An 18,650-nucleotide genomic window follows, 5' to 3' on the forward strand; every position below is an offset into this window, starting at 1 on the left:
CCGCTTTGGTAACCTTGGAATTCCTCTTAGATGAGCAGTAACAAGTTCAGCTTTCACCACTCTTGGGTGAAACACAAGAACGCACCTTAGCTAACAGTAGTATATTGGTATTACAAAAAGCTACCTCAGTAATAATCTAAAATCAGGGTGAGATATGCATATAATGAGCACAGAACTGGCAGAGTGAAGAATGCTTGCCTTGTCTGATTTGCACTTCAGTGCTGTTGCCTGTAACGCAGGGGGAAGGCTGCCCAAGCAAGCTGGGACAATGAAAAGTTATGTGTTGGCCAAATTTCTTCTTCCTGTGGAAATTCACCTGTTTTACCACATTCCTTTCACTCCAATGGAGGGTTCTCCTGCAATGTTAAAAGTGAGAATACCATTCCACCACAGATCCCACCTTTCTGTGCTCTGCAACTGACAGATGGCTGTGTGCTTTCCCATCTGGTCACTGGGGTCACCTGTAGTTGAACATCTCCAGCAGTGCAAGTAATTTCTTGGTCTTATGTACACCCACAGTGTTTTCTTCCTGGTGCAAAACAAGCTGGAACAATATATTTGTTTTCAACACCAATGTCATGGGCCAATGCCATTACACGCCATCACCTTGGCCATTCCTGTCTGGCCCAGGAAAAATAGGATGAGAAGTCAAGCTGCTCTTGCTGAGCAGAGGGATGGACATGTATTTTCTGAGGCTCTTGGTCCAGGTCAGACAGAGAAAATGGGTCAGTGTGAAACCCAGTGTGTCCCATCTGAAATATATTCACAGCACTTTAGACTTTTAGATTATTTGTGTCCATTTTTTATGCCAAGGACCTTACTTGCTTGTGATACTCTGAAATGTTGAATGGGAAGGGTGGAGAGAAAATACTGACTGTAACACACAGTAGGTGAAAAAAGGACCCTGTAAACACCAGAGCACAAAACATTCTTCCCCTCCTGCTCCAAACAAGAAAAGCAAAATCCTTTCCAAATGCAAGGAATTAAATAGTGTTAAAGGGAACACCATACAGGCCTGTCAGCTATCCTTTCCTTGGATACAAGAGTGATATTCACCAGAGGACATTTTATTCTTTCTCTAATGTTTATTTGTTAACCAAGCGTACTCATTAATTACATTTGTCCCAGAATTCTTGCTGGGGTTTGCAGTCACTCAGAGATGAACAATATGAGAACAGAATTGGAATATCTGTGTCATAAGCAACTCTTGCCGAAGTACATTTAAAATTAAGGGGTCTAAGCAATTATTTCTTTTCCAATGAGAATCATTAAATATGAGATTGAATTTTAGAAACAGGCATAGCAGACTGTCAATTGTTTCAAAGCAATTTGAGCAGTTATTCTCTAAGCTGAAAAAAATGTATGGGGAAAAAGTCTTAAAAAGTGTTCAGCTGAGTATTTTGCAAACAAGTCTACAGGTGAAAATGATAAAAGTTCTTGTCTTGTGATTAGCAATTAAAATACAAAGAAATTTTAAAATATATTAAGATTGTGGCACTTTGCCATATGAAATGCTGGTGTTCATCAAAGGTTAGTCTTCATCCTGGAGGTCTTCTCCAACCCTAATTCTATGATTCTAAAATGTACCTAAGGAAAATGAACCAAGTGAATATATGGGAAAATATAATGCTTTCACCTGGAAGAACTTATGATCTAAAGATATCATAGAAAGGCAAGAAATGGGTGATAAAAGCAAACAAACAAAACCAAGTGAAAGACAACTGTACTTATCATGTTCTGTGGACTACAGTCATTCATTATCAAGCCAAAAAGGTAAATCCTATGCATTAAAATAGTATTTAACAATTCTAGAAAAATGGAAATAGGAAGCTTAGGGAAGAGTGAGCAGTCAGTGACACTTAAATGAATGAATGTCTGAATACAATGAAGTCTGTAGCCAGCTTCTAATTCCCTTGCTGCTTCCTTTAGCTTGCAGCTTTGATGTGACACTCTCAAAGTGATATAATGTACAATAAATACTAGTAAACAAGCTTAGGATTTCAGCATATGTTGAATCAATTACCACCACTTCTATTTTATTCTATTTTCTATTTCCCACCTCCAAATATTTTAGTGGGAGATGCAAACATTTTTGAAATACAATGCAAATCTTTACAAATAGGAGGGATAGCTCATTTTGATGGAAGTCTTGTTGAGACACTGATAATTTCCTGACATTTAGAGCACCAGGCTATAATATAGTAGTTTTTAATAGCCACATGACTTTTTGTTTCCTTGCTGCCTGTATAAACAACTCTTTGCTAAGAACAAAATACAAACCCAATCCTCCATATGCCCAATATTTATAATCTCTGAGGAAGTTTCACAGTTCAAAAAGCAACATCTTTGTTCATACAAGAGTTTAAAATTTTGAAAATGAACAACAAAAAAAGAGTTTTTGTCTAGAGTTATAAAATGACCTTTTCTATTTACTCTCTGAGACAAGAAGCACTACAAAATTTGATGAGTTTTTCCTGAACCACGCTAGTAACTATAAACTGAATACATCTATTTTTCACTATTTTGTCTACAGTAGTACAAGAATAAGGGGGAAAATTCGGTCTGGGGTTCACCTTCGATTTTGTATTGAGTTAACTAAAGCCATGACAATGATACACAGTGGTGAAGAGATATAAATTGTGTTTCTCACAAGGAATAGAAACTATTAGTGTTGATATTTAATAATGGAAAATCCTACTTAAATTTGTGAGTATGAACAATCTTCTAATGGAACAAATTCTGACTGCATCTAGAAGTGTCATGAGATATTGCAGCTAGACCACAGCCTGAAATCAGATCCAGAGGTCTTGGCTGTCATTTTCTAGTGCATTAATTAGAATGTTAATCTTTCCTTCTGAACACTTAATGAGGCCCAGCTTCCTCTGCCCACACAAAGGGAGAATCTTTAATATGACTGAATCGTTAACAGAAGTGTGAGTCAGTACATTCATTATCCTTAATGTCAGTCCTCCCAGAGCAGTAAACTAAGAGAGCCATAGCAAAAAGGAGGAACTTCTGGAGAGAAGAGCCTGGAGACATGCTGGCCTTTTCCCCAACAGCTGATTTAGGAATGAATTATGAAGACAATACCATTTTCTACAATAATCTTTAGCAACCGTTTTGTGCCAGAGTTACACCTTAGGGAGACTGTAGGTTTTCTCCTAGGCATCTGTGCTCCATTAGCAGATGTAACTCCAAATGGTTCAGGTGATTCCTGTAAAAGGTTGAGAAAGCGAAGTCTGAGCAGAAAGGAAGAGAAATACAAGTGGAAATTCCCAAGTCCCTGTGGTCTGTCAAGGCAGTAAATTTATTTCATATAATCCTGACCCTTTCAAGATTAAAAGTGATGGGCAATATTCTTTTGCTACAGCAGAATTGCAGTTTTAAATGTCTGCAATGGCAAACTGCATAAAAAGGATTAGTTTACATTGCTACTAATCACTGTGGTTTTATTAAATGTTTGAAGTCTCCTACCTCTCTCTGCACTGCCCTAAATAATCATCTCTGTGCCATCTAGTGCCTTTCCTGGATGTGGTCTTCCATCTCACACCCACTGAACCCTTTCTCCAGTGGTTTAAGCAGTTCTGTGGTATTTGGTGGCACTTGATGACAAATGTGTCACACATCAGTTCTACAAAACATTTAAATGCTGTTATGCTCTTGCTCTCCTGAAAGGTGCACCTGAACATAATGCTGGTGTAGGTACTGTCCTTCCTGAATGAAAGAAAGGAAACTGGCGGCTTATACAGGTATTGTTAAACTCTCTTCCTCCTAAAATCTCCATCTTGCTCTGATGCTCATGCACGTAATTACATTAGACCTGCAGAATAGTTTAAGTACATGTTAGATCGTGATCTTTCACAGATATGCCATACATTTGTCCAAAGCTAGGCAATTATTTATTAGCTTTAAACAAGTTCAACTGATTATTTATGCAACTCTACACCTTGTCCTTTATCTTTGCATTGAATGGGTCTACTTAATTTATAGTAACTAGGACACCATAGAAATGAGAGGAATTTTGCCTACTATAAGATGACTTGCACTTACGATGTCGTCAGGTTGGCTGTCAAAGATTTTTGGTTTTGATCTATGTGAGGCTCAGAAAAGTTATTGCTATTACATCTGAATGGTAAATTATAGTATTAAAATTTAAAGTGGGAAATAGCTTGAAAACAAGTATAAGTTAGGAAGAAATTACTGAATTTTTTAGGATCTAAACAATTTTACAAAATTGTTTTACATTAATTTGATTTACGTAAAGAATTCAGCTAACAATTCAATCCTGAAAGCAATACTCACAGCCATTTCTGAATTTGAAGAGAAAAGAAAAATTCACAATCTTGTCACTACTGATAACAGTTTATTTTATATATATTTTTTCATATCTAAAGGTAGTAACCTTTAACCTAACACTTCATACGGCATTTTAGTTACGGTTTCATTTATTTTATTGCAGACATGCAGTTATCTGACCAGAAATTTATGCAATATTTTAGCACAGAATTGAAGGGGACAAAAAAAAGCACTTTTAGAATGAAAAACATCTAAATGATAAAATGCTAATAGATGCTAGTACAGTATAAATTTTTAGAGGTCTTTTAATTTTTTTTTTTTTTTTTATATTTGTGAAGTTTTGGCACTCTTGAGCACTTTTATATAGTGAAAACCAGAGCTCTGATGCTGCAAATCACTTGCTGAAGGCCCATTGTATTATTACAATATCTATATATAAAAGGAATTTGGAAGTAGTTGTTCTCATCCATATTTTCAGCAGTTGCTGTACTGAAATGCAGGTGACAGCACAGGATAGAGAAGCAGACTCTGAAGAAATGTTGACAGAAACAAGGAAAAAGTTTTAAAAGTGGGAATAATTATATAAAGATGCAAAGTTATTAAAATTTACTGTAGCATTTATGAGGGTTTCTCCAACTTTTCTGTCATTATTTTATGACTGCTAGTTAAGGAAATATGAACTCTCTTGATTGCTGTTCACCATATTACAAAAGCTTCGATATTCCTTGAATACATAATACTTACAAACCAACTGCAGACAGGAAACATAGTAAGTCAAGATTTCTAAAGCTGAGAAATGCAAACATAAGGGCCATCACTGTCCAACCACATTACTGAATGACATTTTCCAGTGGTCCCTCTGCCTCCTTCAGCACACTGCTGGGTAGTGCTCTGCAGAGAGGCAGTATTCAGTATTTTGGTGATGTTTTCCCCACAATGTTCAGGTAATGCATTATTATGCCTTTTTTATCACATTTACACTAAACTATAGAAATACCGTTCGAAAGACAGAACATTTTATTTTCTCATGATATTTTATGCTGCTTGCAAACACAGCACTAGAATGTTTCACGGCTCACTTAATACATGAAGAGAATACAGTCAGAAAAGAAAGACAAATGTTTCTACTCATTTATGTACCCAGCCTGAATTGTGTATAGCTTGTTTTCAAAGTATTTAATAAATGCTGGAATATCACATTTTCAATGCAAAAAAGCCAAGGTCTCTTTGGCTTAGCTTGTGCTTGTAGAACAGCATAAGTGAATTCAACTCAGCCCATAGCATTTTAACCGTCGCACTCAGCGAAGCTACGCTTCAGTGAACAAACACAGTGTGATTATATAAACTATCATACCATGTAACTAGCACACTGTGTGCCCACAAGAAAAGCAGTCAAGATTGGTACAATCTTCTACCAAAATTGCAAGAATGACAGTGACAGCTGCAAGAGCTTTTCATGGCCACAGGTATTAGCTTCCTGCAAAAAACTCTGAGGTCTCTACTGCTTTTTCTGTCACTCAGTCCACAGAGTAAAGTGCAGTGCCTTCACAGTGCTGTACTTCAAGGCAGATATGATTGGAGATTATCATCACAGAGCTTTTTTGTTTTCTGGCTTTATTTGTTAACATTAGCAAGAAAGCTCCACACTTTCATTTTTCCGGTCTCTGCACAACTGATGTTACTCAAGCCCTCTGAAAAAAACTGTTACAAAACCAAGGAATGGAAATTTCTAGCCTGAATGCCTTGCTTTGCTAAAAGTGATAAAGAATTACAGTAAACATTGTAGACAAGCCTAAAAGGACAAGTTGCAGGACTTTTCCATTTGCATTTTGGAAACTTCCATTGCCATTTGATTATTAGCATGTGTGTGTGCTGCTCAAAATTTTCCTTCTCGTTTTTCTCACACAAACTTACCAAGTTTCAAGATGCAAACATGTAAGTTGTTTCCATACTTGATTTTACTGCATTAAGATTTAAGCAGCTCTCTTGTATAGCACTGAAATTTAAGCAAACAGTTCTTCTGCAAGACAGTCAGTTAGATATTTGATTCTGCCCTCATAGCAACTTATTATTGGGAATTGGTGTTTATATGGATCTTATAATGTGACAAAAGGAGTTGTCAACAAGATGCACTCTACAATGCAAAATTTGAAACACTTTTGGAACTTTAAATATAACGCAATACAGAATGTAACAAATTCACTTCATTAGGCAAGAGAAGTTGCGGAGACCTTTTTGTTCACCAGATGAATTCTTACTCATGTCAAAATTCAAAGTCTAACACAAGCAGTTGAAATGGTGTTGCCTCAAAGAAGTACATTCACATTTTTTACCAAGTGTTGCACTATTTCATGTTTACCATCTGCAGCTGGCAGCCTCTAAGTTTAGGAGAAAGACCTGCCTACACTTGAAGAATGGGTGTGAATGTGGAAGTTAGGACTTGTAGATTGAATCTAATCAAACAGCCAGACCTGGTATATTCTATAATTTTGTCTCAACCAACATCTTCTCTAATCTTTTTATGCTACTAGCACAGAATATAAATATAATTTAAATCAAGAACTGAAGCATGTTGAAACTTCTTCACTGGTGTATTGTATGTGCATTTCATGTTTTCAAGTTTTAGCATTTATATCTGATTAGAAAAGCATATAGTTTCTGATAAATAGATCAAAAAAGCTGGTAAAAAAAAAAGAAAAAATATTCACATCCCATACATACTGCTCAAGTTCCAATTGAGTGTAGGAAAAAAATCTTTTACCTTTAAAACACAAATGTCTGTAATTCTCTTTCTTTTGGCTGAGGAAAATGCTTCTTTCCTTATAACTTTGCTGATCCGTGGCCTCTGGTCAGCATCCATTTTGCTCATAAAGAATTGTTTAGAGGATTTAATGATAACCCTTTTAGGGGGAGAGAAAGTGCATTTCTTTTTATTACAGAGGATGGTTGCAGCTGTGCCCCCGAACTTCAGAACACTTGAGTTGCTTACAAGGAACTTGAACTACTTACTGTGAAACTGGCTTTTAAAACTCAGCAGTTTTACCCTACTTCAGTGTTCTTTTGATCTGCTGAATGCCCAGCCTGCATTAAGTGTTCATCAACAAACTTTCAAATTCCAGTCCAATTAATTTCTTGCCTCACTTTGGCAAAGCTTCTTATATAACTGCATCTGTCTCCCTATGAATGAAAGACTCATTTTTGAGGCTAAGACTGAAAAGAACTATCATAACAATCTGGTTTTACTTACTGCATAGGATTCAGCATCAAGCATTAGTTCCAGCACTTAAAACAAGTTAAAACCTCTCTATACATCTTTCTAGAAGCTTGACTTCAATGGATGAAGTTTTCTTACAACAGCAAAATTTCTCCATAGTTTCAATTGAACTAACTTTGAATTAACAAATACTATCATGGTAAAACCAACTGAATTTATCAAGCTAGAAATAAAGTCTATTCTAATTCAAATTTCTGCAAGTGATGTAAGTTGCAAAAGGTCCAGCTTACAGCCATTATTAAATCACACAGAAGACGATGCCTGTCTACTGAGAAATGGGAATCTGGATGCACAGTGTAAGACTGAAACAGTAACTGGACATGTTGGCAAAACAAGAAGACTTGGATTTGTACATGTGACACATTTTGTTTAAGAGCAGTGAATTAGCTTGTTCTGGAAAGTAACAAACTTCTCTTCATTCTTCCACCGGTACCACAAACGTGAAGTAGGTGTCTTCACTAGACTGAAGCAGCCTGGTCATTCAGCAGTCTTGTGTGTGGCATGCAATGCTTTAAACTTCTTGCTCTGGGACCAGATAGGGACATTTCAAAGTGCAGACTGCCCATGAAGAAGTGCAACCTCCTTCTGTCTCTCTGCTTGCCAGCAATAGCTTTATGAGGCAGCAACTTCTCATCTCATGTTGGAAACCAAATGTCACTTCTGATCAAAGTTAGGCAAGAAAGAGGGATTGTCAGCAAACACAAACACAAACACAAACACAACACAAGTCATCTTAGATAACTGCATAACAGAAAGGATGAGAATTTTAGATTATCTATGGTAAATAAGTACACAAACTTCATCTTGCCAGTGGGTAGTACTTATCCAAGTTGCTCTTTCTCATTGTAGAATTACCAGCGCTTGCAACTGGCTGAAGTCATTAAGAGCCATTCCAGACCATGTGTGAACATACAAGCCTACACTGATTAGAGGCTATCCCACAACATCTGTAGCTAGTTAGAATATTCCAAGTCCAAATATTCTAACAAGAACAAATGTTGCCAGTCTAACACCTAAACACACAAAAGTGATTTTACATGGTTACAGTAGTAATGATTTTTCCTTGCATTCTGACTTCTGAATCAGCTGCAAAGGAAACAATGACCCTGTGATGTTGCAGTCAAGTGACACAAACCATTGATGACTTTTAAGAAAAAAAACCACTAGTATCTGAAAGGTCATAGTAGAGGACTGAGACTTTGAAACTTTAACAAGAATTATAAATTATTTCTATTTCCTCTTGAGCAGGGCACCACCACAAACCCTGCCTTACTGATATTGCCACTGGACTATTTCTCTGGCAGAGGAATTCTGTTTGGCGAGAAGAAACATTTTTGCCCATAGTAAATATTACATTTTGAAGCATAAGTTTATAGCTATCAGGAAAATAAGATTAAAGAGAATTGAAAATCTGCAGATGTTTCTGGTAACACTATGCAGATCCAATGACTGTACTGTGTAATATTTACTTTAAAAAACATACAACACCCCCCAAGATATGCTTATCCTCAAAAGTACAATATATCACTAAAAAGGCATGTAGTACAAGAATTAAGATCCAGAAATGAATGTGAGATCTATTAGTGCTTCTACTTGCTAAAGAAAAGTTTAAATCCGAATCCCTTTCCAACTAAGATTTCATTTTCTGTGGTAGTGGTGTTAGTGCTTTTTACCAGATCTTATAAAATTCTCCACAGATTAATGCATATGTGTGCAAAGAGTGGAGGGTTCTGAGAAAACCTCACAACCACTACAGAAAATAAGACCAATGTGGGTCATTCATTACTAAGATCATATTAACCAGAGATAATATAACCAGATTAAAATGCTTAATCGTTATGCTTTGAAACACAGGAGAGAAAAAAAGGGCTGTTTCCTTGTAAAAGATCACCTTATGATTTTCTCCCAGCCCCTTTTCCTCATCAGTCCTAATTCCCAGAGGCCTGTTTCTAGAAGCTTGGGGATAGTCAGAAAAATCCTCAGTGAAAGCTCCTCCACAGGGGCTCAAAAGCATGACACATATAAACATTAGAAAAAGATATATACATGCATATACACATTTATACACACAAACATGTGAAAGCAAATCTTACCAGTTGTAAGATTGCCTCCACTGTGCTATGTTGCCATTGCATGTCAACATCTATTAACACAAAACAACAAAGTTTTTAGTGAGATTTCTGAAGCTCTGGTTGGAACAGAGTCCCTTTCCCCCAGTGCAGGAGGTTCTTCCAACACACAACAAAATAAAGGAATGTACAGAGGACTGGGTATTACCTTGGAACAAGAAATGCAGTTCCACTGGAGCCCATGAAGTTGTCATATGCATGGTCAGCCATGAAATGTGGTATTAGTGAAGAAGCCAGGCTGATGGAGCTGGAGACTGGAGCTGGTGTATTGTTTCCTATGCTGGGTGCTGCATCCTGCAAAAATCATTTGTTCTACTGGATCCTGGATTTGGAATTTAAAGCAGTGTTACCAGGGGATGAAATTGCATTGCCAGTCAGGGATTTTTGCATTAGTTTGTCCTTCTGCAGGATATTTTGGCTTTCATTTTCCACCCTGTGAGTTATTGGGCAAGTGAGAGATGGAAGCAAGTTGGATTAGGAGAAGGAATAACCACTGAGTGAGGAGATTACTGTCGTTGGAGCAGCTGATCCTGTGGGAGAGATTGTCCTACCAGCCAAAGCAAACTGAATTTATCTTTTGGCTGAGATATAAAACCATGTTCCTATCCACCTATCCCCAGTAAAGAGGATAGTTCTTTATCAAGCAGGTTATAGAAGGAACTTAAGGAATTGTAACCTGGCTTTACACAGAACATGTGAGTGAAGGACTTGTCCAGAGACTGCTGGTACAGAAGGACCAATTCCTGCTCTCTGGGAATTCCTGCAATGGGAAGTTAGAGAGGGATCTGGTAAGACCCACGGGGCTGTGGGGACCTGCTCTCTAGCAGAGTTGTCCCACAGCATAAATTTAGATGCCTGATGAAAGCACAACTCTACACCATTTGCTTCTGGCGCTTCTGCAAAGCTGAAACATGGACAAACCAAACATAGCTGGTGCTTCAGGCTTCTTAACATGGGAGTCTGCTTGAACTCATTCAGCCTGCTGTGAACTCATTTGGGAATCTAGCACCAGGCTTCTAGGGTGTACCCACCCAAAAGAGAGATTTCATTTTCAGAAAAGATGTTCCTTTGGATTTACACTAGTCATACCTCTTTTTATCAGGCATACAATATGCCCCAGGGACTGTATATGCATAGTGTACACACTGTAATCTCTCCATTTTCCCTGAGAAGTCACCCCCTTGGGTGATATAAGCCAGTATTTCTGCAGCATTATTCTACCTGAAAGCACAGATCCTGGCCATCTCCTGATGGGTATTGTCATTGCAAGCACCTCTTCCTCCTCAGTTTAAGAGGCTGAGGTGAGTCAGGTAACAATATACCACTCCAAGGCTGTGTCTTTACTGTTGTTTTCTCTAAATAGCTGAATAATAAAAAAAAATTTCCTCCTATTTCCCTACCTTAACAGTGTGGCTGACTGATCACTTGCATCTCTGCCAGCAAAGCCTGGTCAGGTAACTTGTAAAATAATATGTACAGCAATGGTGTAAGAAAAATTGCCCATGACAGCCACTCAGTCAAGACAGAATTTTCCAAATCTTTTTCATTACTAACCTCTGGATACTCTGACCTTGCAGGATATAGCAATAGAATTAAACTGAGCAGAATGCCTAAATACCTGCTAATTAACTTTATTTAACTTCCTCTAATATCAGTCTACGAACAGGATATGGTTTCAAATAATCAGGCATGTAAGATCTTTAAAACTTCCTTAATTGTTTTATTTTCTAACTGTGTTAGCCAAATAATTTTTGAACTCTGGATTTGTACATTGTTAGGGCTGATGCTAGTGAAGAGGTGCTCTGTGGCTTCCCTTCTGTGGGCAAGAGAAATCTAACATTTAATCTAACATTTAATGTCATTTAACATGACATTCTTAGCTCAGTTTAAAAGGAGGTTTGCTGAGCTTTAGAGAGCAACTGCACAAAGTAACTCTGTGTAGTAGAAATTTAAATCAAGAGACTGAGCATATTTCTTTCAATTCAGGGAATGCAGGTGGATCTATGTAAAAGTACAGACAAACCCCCCACTTTTCTTACTAAATTAGGAAAGGAGTACAGCAATACTCCCTCTCTGCAGCTTACTGAACCATCTGCCTATTATGATACTGCTGATTCTGCCAAGAACTGTTCCCTAATTTCACAGAAATCAAGGAGAATCTTGGTGGTTTTTATAGACCATTACACAGGTTGGACTTCTATCTTTGCTGGGGAAATTGTGCAATTCAAGACAGCTGCACTGTGACTACACAGCTGCAATCTTTTCCCTTTCCAGAGAGAGAAACTGCTGAAATGCAGCCTCCCTTTGACAGGACACCATATAAGCCTGTTTAAATCACTCATTAATGCCTCTGAGGATAGTGACTGCTAAAAACACACAAAGTAGCTTTCACCAGCTGAGATGCTCCTGGTTCTATCCCCTTTCCTCTGGGTTTCTGACTTGGTTTTCATTGTCCCTTGTACCCTTGTAGGTGCATTGGTTGAGCTGCACCACTGCAGTGTTGAAACTGGACTATATCCACTATATTTGGGTTCTTCATTATCCCACTGCCAAAAGAATGCTTCCTGCCCTTGCTGTCATGTACCACACATGATGGCAATGAAAGGATGTGTGCAATTGCTAAGTACACTACAGGAGGGAACTGGATGCTCTAACCAGCCCTTAAGTTGTCTCGTTTTGTTTCCTTATGAGGTGTGACAAGTAGACATAGAGAATTAAGACAGTCTTCCATAAGGCTATAAAACCCCCTGTCAGCTGCCTCAACAGAAGAAAATAATAATGTTTCACTAGAAGCTAGTCAGAGTGAATGGTGAAGCTCTCAGCAGAAAACACAAGAGTGGATTTGTGCACAACTGCAAATCTGTGCAAGTGTAACACAACTGATATTTCAGCGAGCAGCAGAGCACAAAGCAAGAACAATGTGTGCTATTCCTAACAGTAATACAGCAAGAAGACAAAAAACCTTCAGTGTTAAACTTTTCTGTTTTGGAAACCAGAAAAAAGAGCCATAACCCTGTAAAAGGCCCCGTAATTTTTTTCTGCAACATTTTCGCACTGACTGAATTGCTGCAGCCTCATCTCTGAAAGCTTGAGGATAGCCAGAAAATTTCTGGAACAGACATATTTATCCACCTGTGCAGGTGGATAAATGCGTGAGAAATAAACCCACATATACATGTAGATTTATATATATGGAAAGTGCATGTGAGACATGCTGTAACATCTGACATGTTGCATTTACTGTGGCATGTTGCCTCCTGTTTACAACTTGTATTGTACTGTGCACATGCTACCATTAAGATAGAATAACAAAAAAGACATCTAGTAAGAAGTATGAGGTTTTGATGGGATGGACCCCACTAGTCCCAAGGCAAGAGCCACTTCTGTTCTCTTTGTCTTGCTCTGCACTATTCTCCTTCTCTAAGTCCCTATAACAGTAATAGCCCATCTGGGCATAATAGCAAAAAAAAATCTGGATCTGCACTGAGACTGATCAATGATTCATGAATGTGCTCTAGTTCCTTCCTGGCCTGAGCATGCCTTTATGATTACCATAAAGCAAAACCCGCCAAAATTTAGAGCTAGTGTATGTTTGTGCATATCCATTCATAAACACTCATGAGGACTTGGCACAAGGTTAGCATATGAATCAAAAGTAATTGTGATTCCAACAGTTTAGATACAAAATTCACACTCTGATGCATGTTCTTTTTGACTATAACACTCCTGCAAAATATTCTCTTTAAAAAATGGAAGGGTAGGGGGGAATTTTTGCTCAGAAAACCCTGGAATATTAAAAACCTTTCTATTGACTGATTCCTATTGACTGTTGAAACCTTTCTATTGACTGATACCAATATCATCCTTCACATATTCATGGGATATTGGATTTCTCAGGCAGAAGAATTAATGCAGTGGTACTGCACATGGGGTTTATTTGAGCAGCTGTGCAGGGACTGTGGCAGCAGTAGGAGCAATAATGGGAAGTTCATGTTGTACCAATCCCTTTTTTTTCATTTATTGAAGGAGATTTACCAAGAGACACTGTTTATATCACCTTATGAATGAGCATTATTTTGCAGCTGGCAGGAAGAAATTGCCCTTTTATTAGGAATAAGCCAAAAGTTCTCTGATAAAAGAGTTCTGTACAAGAAACCCCAGGATGTGGGTCGTGCCAGAGTTGTTAGCTATGGCTGCAGAGTACCCAGGAATACTCACTGGATGAATACTCACTTCAACATAGCCAGAGGAGATTTGCTTTCACTAGATAAAGTCCTATATGGGAGTAAAATGGATTTATGAAGCAGGTGCTACAAATGAACTGTCTTGTGAATATTCTAGGAAAATCACTGGAAAATTATTTTCTATTGGAAGAGAAATTAATCATCACCATTTGTCTTTATCTTCGGTATATGCTCATGACTACTCAGCGAAATAAACCTGTATGCATTTGTCATGTCAGATGCTGAGTGCTTATCCCACCTCTTTGATGTTTTCCCTCCCAAGTGATACAGGGCTTGATCCACCTTCTGTGACAGCCACAGAGCTGGATAGGACTGATTTGCAACTGGTACAGGCTGTTTTAAACCACGTAAAAACAGTCTTCATCACAGCAGAGCTTAAATGGCCTTTGTTAGGCATGAAGTACATGAATAAAATTATGTGAGCTATCTTCAGGGTGCTTTTAAAAGAGCTTCCCCTCCAAAGAAATTTGTAGTGTTTTATGTTCTAGTACAAGCAGTGGATTCACATTGAACAGAGAACATGCTGTTCTGTGATGATGTACTCTGAAGATGGATGTTGCACTTGGTGCTGAGAGAACGTGTGGATTCACTTGACTTCTTTCAAACAAAGCTCAGTATGTGGAAAAAGCTTGGCATCTTTGCTTGGAAACAGGCTAAATTGCAACAGCAACCTTTGCTTGACACTGCACTATGGTGCCAACATGCCAAACAAATAGAAATACAGTGTAGCAAAAGACGCACAAGAAAAATAAATTAAAGAATTTGGCACCATAAATGATAGCATTTGCTGTGTACTTGACAAACAAGAGGGGACAGAGCCCTGCTGTCAGCAGGCTTGCAGGGCCCTGCCCCATTCTGTACCTGCTGTGCTGCACCAGGCACTTCCCCTGTGCCATAATATGGTATGAAATATTGGAATAAAAGAAGTACATCAAAAGGAACATGCTTCCTTCTTTACATTTTTTTAAATTGACTATTAGGTGAAAGTTTGTTATCCTTTCTGTGAAAAAGATGTTTTAAAAACTAGCTTTGCTTCCATTTACAAAAAAAATTGACAATATGAAAAAAATTAATGACATAAAGAGTCCATGTTTTAACTGATAACAAATAATCCTTAAAAACGGAGCATTCATGAATAACAGTTTAGAAAATCCAAATTAAGACTTACAATATTTTGATAAAACGATTACCTTGATTTGAAAGCAAGGGAAACTAAAACATGGGGAACTGGTTTTTATCAAACGAGCATAAGCAATCCCTCTGAATTCACCCCAAAAAAAGAAGAAATTTGGGGTAAATAGCTCCAGAAAAATGAATATCCCAGACTATTCATTGATATGATATGTGGTTGGCTCTCAAATTTATAGTAATAACAGTATTTGATGCTTGCTTTAACTGTAAGAGTTTACATCTAGCATCAAGTGTTATTCTTAGAGAAAAATTATACTTCCTAAAGAAAAGACAGTCCACATTTGTATATTTACACAAAAGACATTCATGGACTGCTAGTTTGTGTGAAAATTATTATTCCTGTTGGAACATTTTTTTTAAAAAAACGTGTCAGCATGATGAATGGTTTCCATTATCCCAGGTTTTTTAACATTTCTTTTAAATGTCCCCCATCATACATTATTGATTTCCTTGTAATAGCACTGAAACTAAAGAAAAAAATATTTCTTCTACTGCAATTCCCATCAAGACTTCAGAGGAACTGTTTTTATTATAGGTACTTTGAATGAGTGTGTAGTCTCCTAAGGTACTTGGGAGTTTGACAAACCTTCTGACCTTTTCCTAAATGTTCTCTTCAATTAACAAAGGTTTAAAACCCCAAAGATTTAAAGCTCTGTGGCGACACAAAGCAGGTTGCCGCAGGTATTTTGAGATATAAACAAGACTAAACTAAAAGCTGTAAAGCTTATGAGGTTACTCAAATTTTGAATTAGAGTCCTGCCGTTCCTTATAAAACCAGTTCCTCTACAAAAGCCAATTTCTTTACATGAACCTCTGTAGAAAACAGCATTATCCCTGCACTTCAGCTTTCACAGTGCTGCAATTAACCAATTGCATATTAATTGGTTACATATTGTAAAGGTTTTTTTCAAAGTACTCTTTATAAACCAAAAATTGCCACTGTTGAAGACAAGACTGAGCCAAAGCTACCAGAGAAACAACCACTATGTGCACTCTGTTAAATAGTAAGTGGTAGGGCTACTTTTCTTCCTGATTTGATCTGCAGTAGGCAGATCAAAAGAAATAATGAGAACTTTATCGTGGATATGATTTAGGAATTTCTTTTCAGCTGTGTTTTTATGATGACAAATGATGATTACAAATGATGACACAGAAAGGAAAAAGGATCCAATATCAGGTAAATTTTCACTAAGCAGCGAAAAAGGGTAAAATCCTCCCTTGATGCCCATGGATAAGTTTTAGTGCAAGGTCCTTTAGGCAATATCTTGCTTATATATATATGCATGTATGTAAGTGCATCCTATGGATTTTCCTGCAACATAATTCCTCCATACACTTGTCACATTTCTGTATCATTACCATCTAGTCTTAATTTATATTTGCTGCTTGGTAGAAAGCAAGCATTCAAGATCCTATCTGTCTTTGAAGGTGATAGCAAAATGTTCACTGCTAAACTATAGCAGGAATTAATTTCCAGAAAGAAATTTTTTGTCTGTGAGCATTGACAGTAGTTGTCTTGACTCACATAATGCACATGTATACTTAAAGGATGTTTGAAGAACCTCACATAGATAAAAATATTAGTCAGGTTTTAAAATGAGATAGACATAACAGTAGGAGAAAGTACAGCCTTCTGTCTCTCTGCCTTTTGAATACACAGGATGCTTTATTAGACTATATGTTAGATATACAAGTAATCTATCTATCTATCTATCTATCTATCTATCTATCTATCTATCTATCTATCTATCCATCAGACTTGTTCACATAGGCCATTGATCTGTTGTTAGCACTTGAGCCAGCTCTGACTTCAAGAGAAAATAAAGCAGGCCTGTGGCCCTGGGAATTCTGAGATGAAAACCAGAATTGACTCCAAAGTGATCAAGCTGTAGAAAAGCACATCCGTAACAGTGTTCCTTTATCATGTTGTAAAAACAAGATACATCTGAAATTAACAGCTGAAGAACACACTGATATCAAATTGGTTTGGGGGCCTTTTCTGAAACGCTGAATGTTCAGATTATTTGATTCTGACTCCTTGCTCCTGTCAGTATGTAAAGATTAAAAACCCCCATGGCATATATAATTGTATGCTTCATTTGTTGCAAGGTGTCAGAGAATGGTTCAGTGCAGACGAAAGCACAGCATTTGTGTGGATGTGTAAACAAGGGAACTGTATTTTGGAATCGTTCTGCCAATTAAACAGTATCAATGAAAGATTGCTTTCCTGAATTTCTAGTAAGAAACCTAACAAAAACCCCTGAAATTCACTTAATTAATTTAATCCATTTCACTCTCATGCTTTAAAGGTGGTCATCACTATAGTTCCTGCAAGGACTTCCCTCTCCCTCTCCTGCTCACTAGGAATGCTTCTGCTGCTCCTGAAGTAGATCTTAGAAAGCCTCACAAGGAAAATGACTAGTAGCTGGTCCTCTGTCTCTAGAAACTAGGCTGCTTCTACCTCTCTACCTACACACCCCTCTTTTCTCTTTCTACACACCCCTCTTTCACACGTCTAGCCAAGGAGGGCACATTTATGGTCCCAGTTAACACAGAGCCCAATATTCAGGTGGGGGGGTAAACAGTTATTCTGGCTTTATAGCTTGGCCTCTCCCTTCCCTCACCCAAGCCCCAGGGAGAACAAATGTTGGGCTGTCAAATACCAGAAAAAAATCTTTGTTCTGTTCCCCTGTGAAACAATGGAACTTCACTGGGTGTTCTTGGATTATTAGATCAGATACTTTTCAAAATAAATTGAGTCAATATGGAACATCAAACACATTTTTCAGTCAGACTAGAGGGTGAGATTTGCTCAGTTGGCCTTTTTAAACTAAATCATACAAAAGTGTTTTTTACCATCATGCAGATTTTAGAGAAATGGGTTATTAATAAAGAAGAAATGCATTATCACTTCTTTTCAGGTGACTATGAAGATAATGACCTTATCTCCTATGAATAATTGTACAAAACTTCTTCAAAAGTGCTGCACAATATTTGAACATGGTATGCAAGAGCATTCAACTAAGTAAATAACAAAAAAATGCTATCATATCTTTTTCATGTCTCTAGCAGATAACTAAAATGTGCAGAACTCTAAAAATATCTGGTGGCAGGATATATAAGCTACGTCTTTTCAACTTCCTTCTTTAGATATGCAAAGAAATTAAATTAAATTAATCACTGTAGAAAGCATCACACTTTGAAAAGCACAGGGAGAAAGGGACATTTCTGGTATCTATGACCCAGAGCAGAAGTAAGTTATATAATGAGCATTTCTTAAATAATATTAGCTTAACAGGTCAATCAAATCATATCCCCTCCACAGGGAGTGAGATTAAAGAGATGGCTCACAGTGACAAACTTTAAATGCAGTAAACTGATCATTATAAGCTCTCTCTCCAGCCTTCCTTTTCCTTTCCTTTTCCTTTCCTCTTCCTCCTTCCCCTTCTCCCCCTGCTCCATGAAGTACCTTTTTTACAATGGGCTCAATAAAATTGTTTTAAGGATACTTCCCAT

Source organism: Fringilla coelebs, assembly GCF_963513975.1.
Source record: "Fringilla coelebs genome assembly, chromosome: 1".
Lineage (NCBI taxonomy): Eukaryota > Metazoa > Chordata > Aves > Passeriformes > Fringillidae > Fringilla > Fringilla coelebs.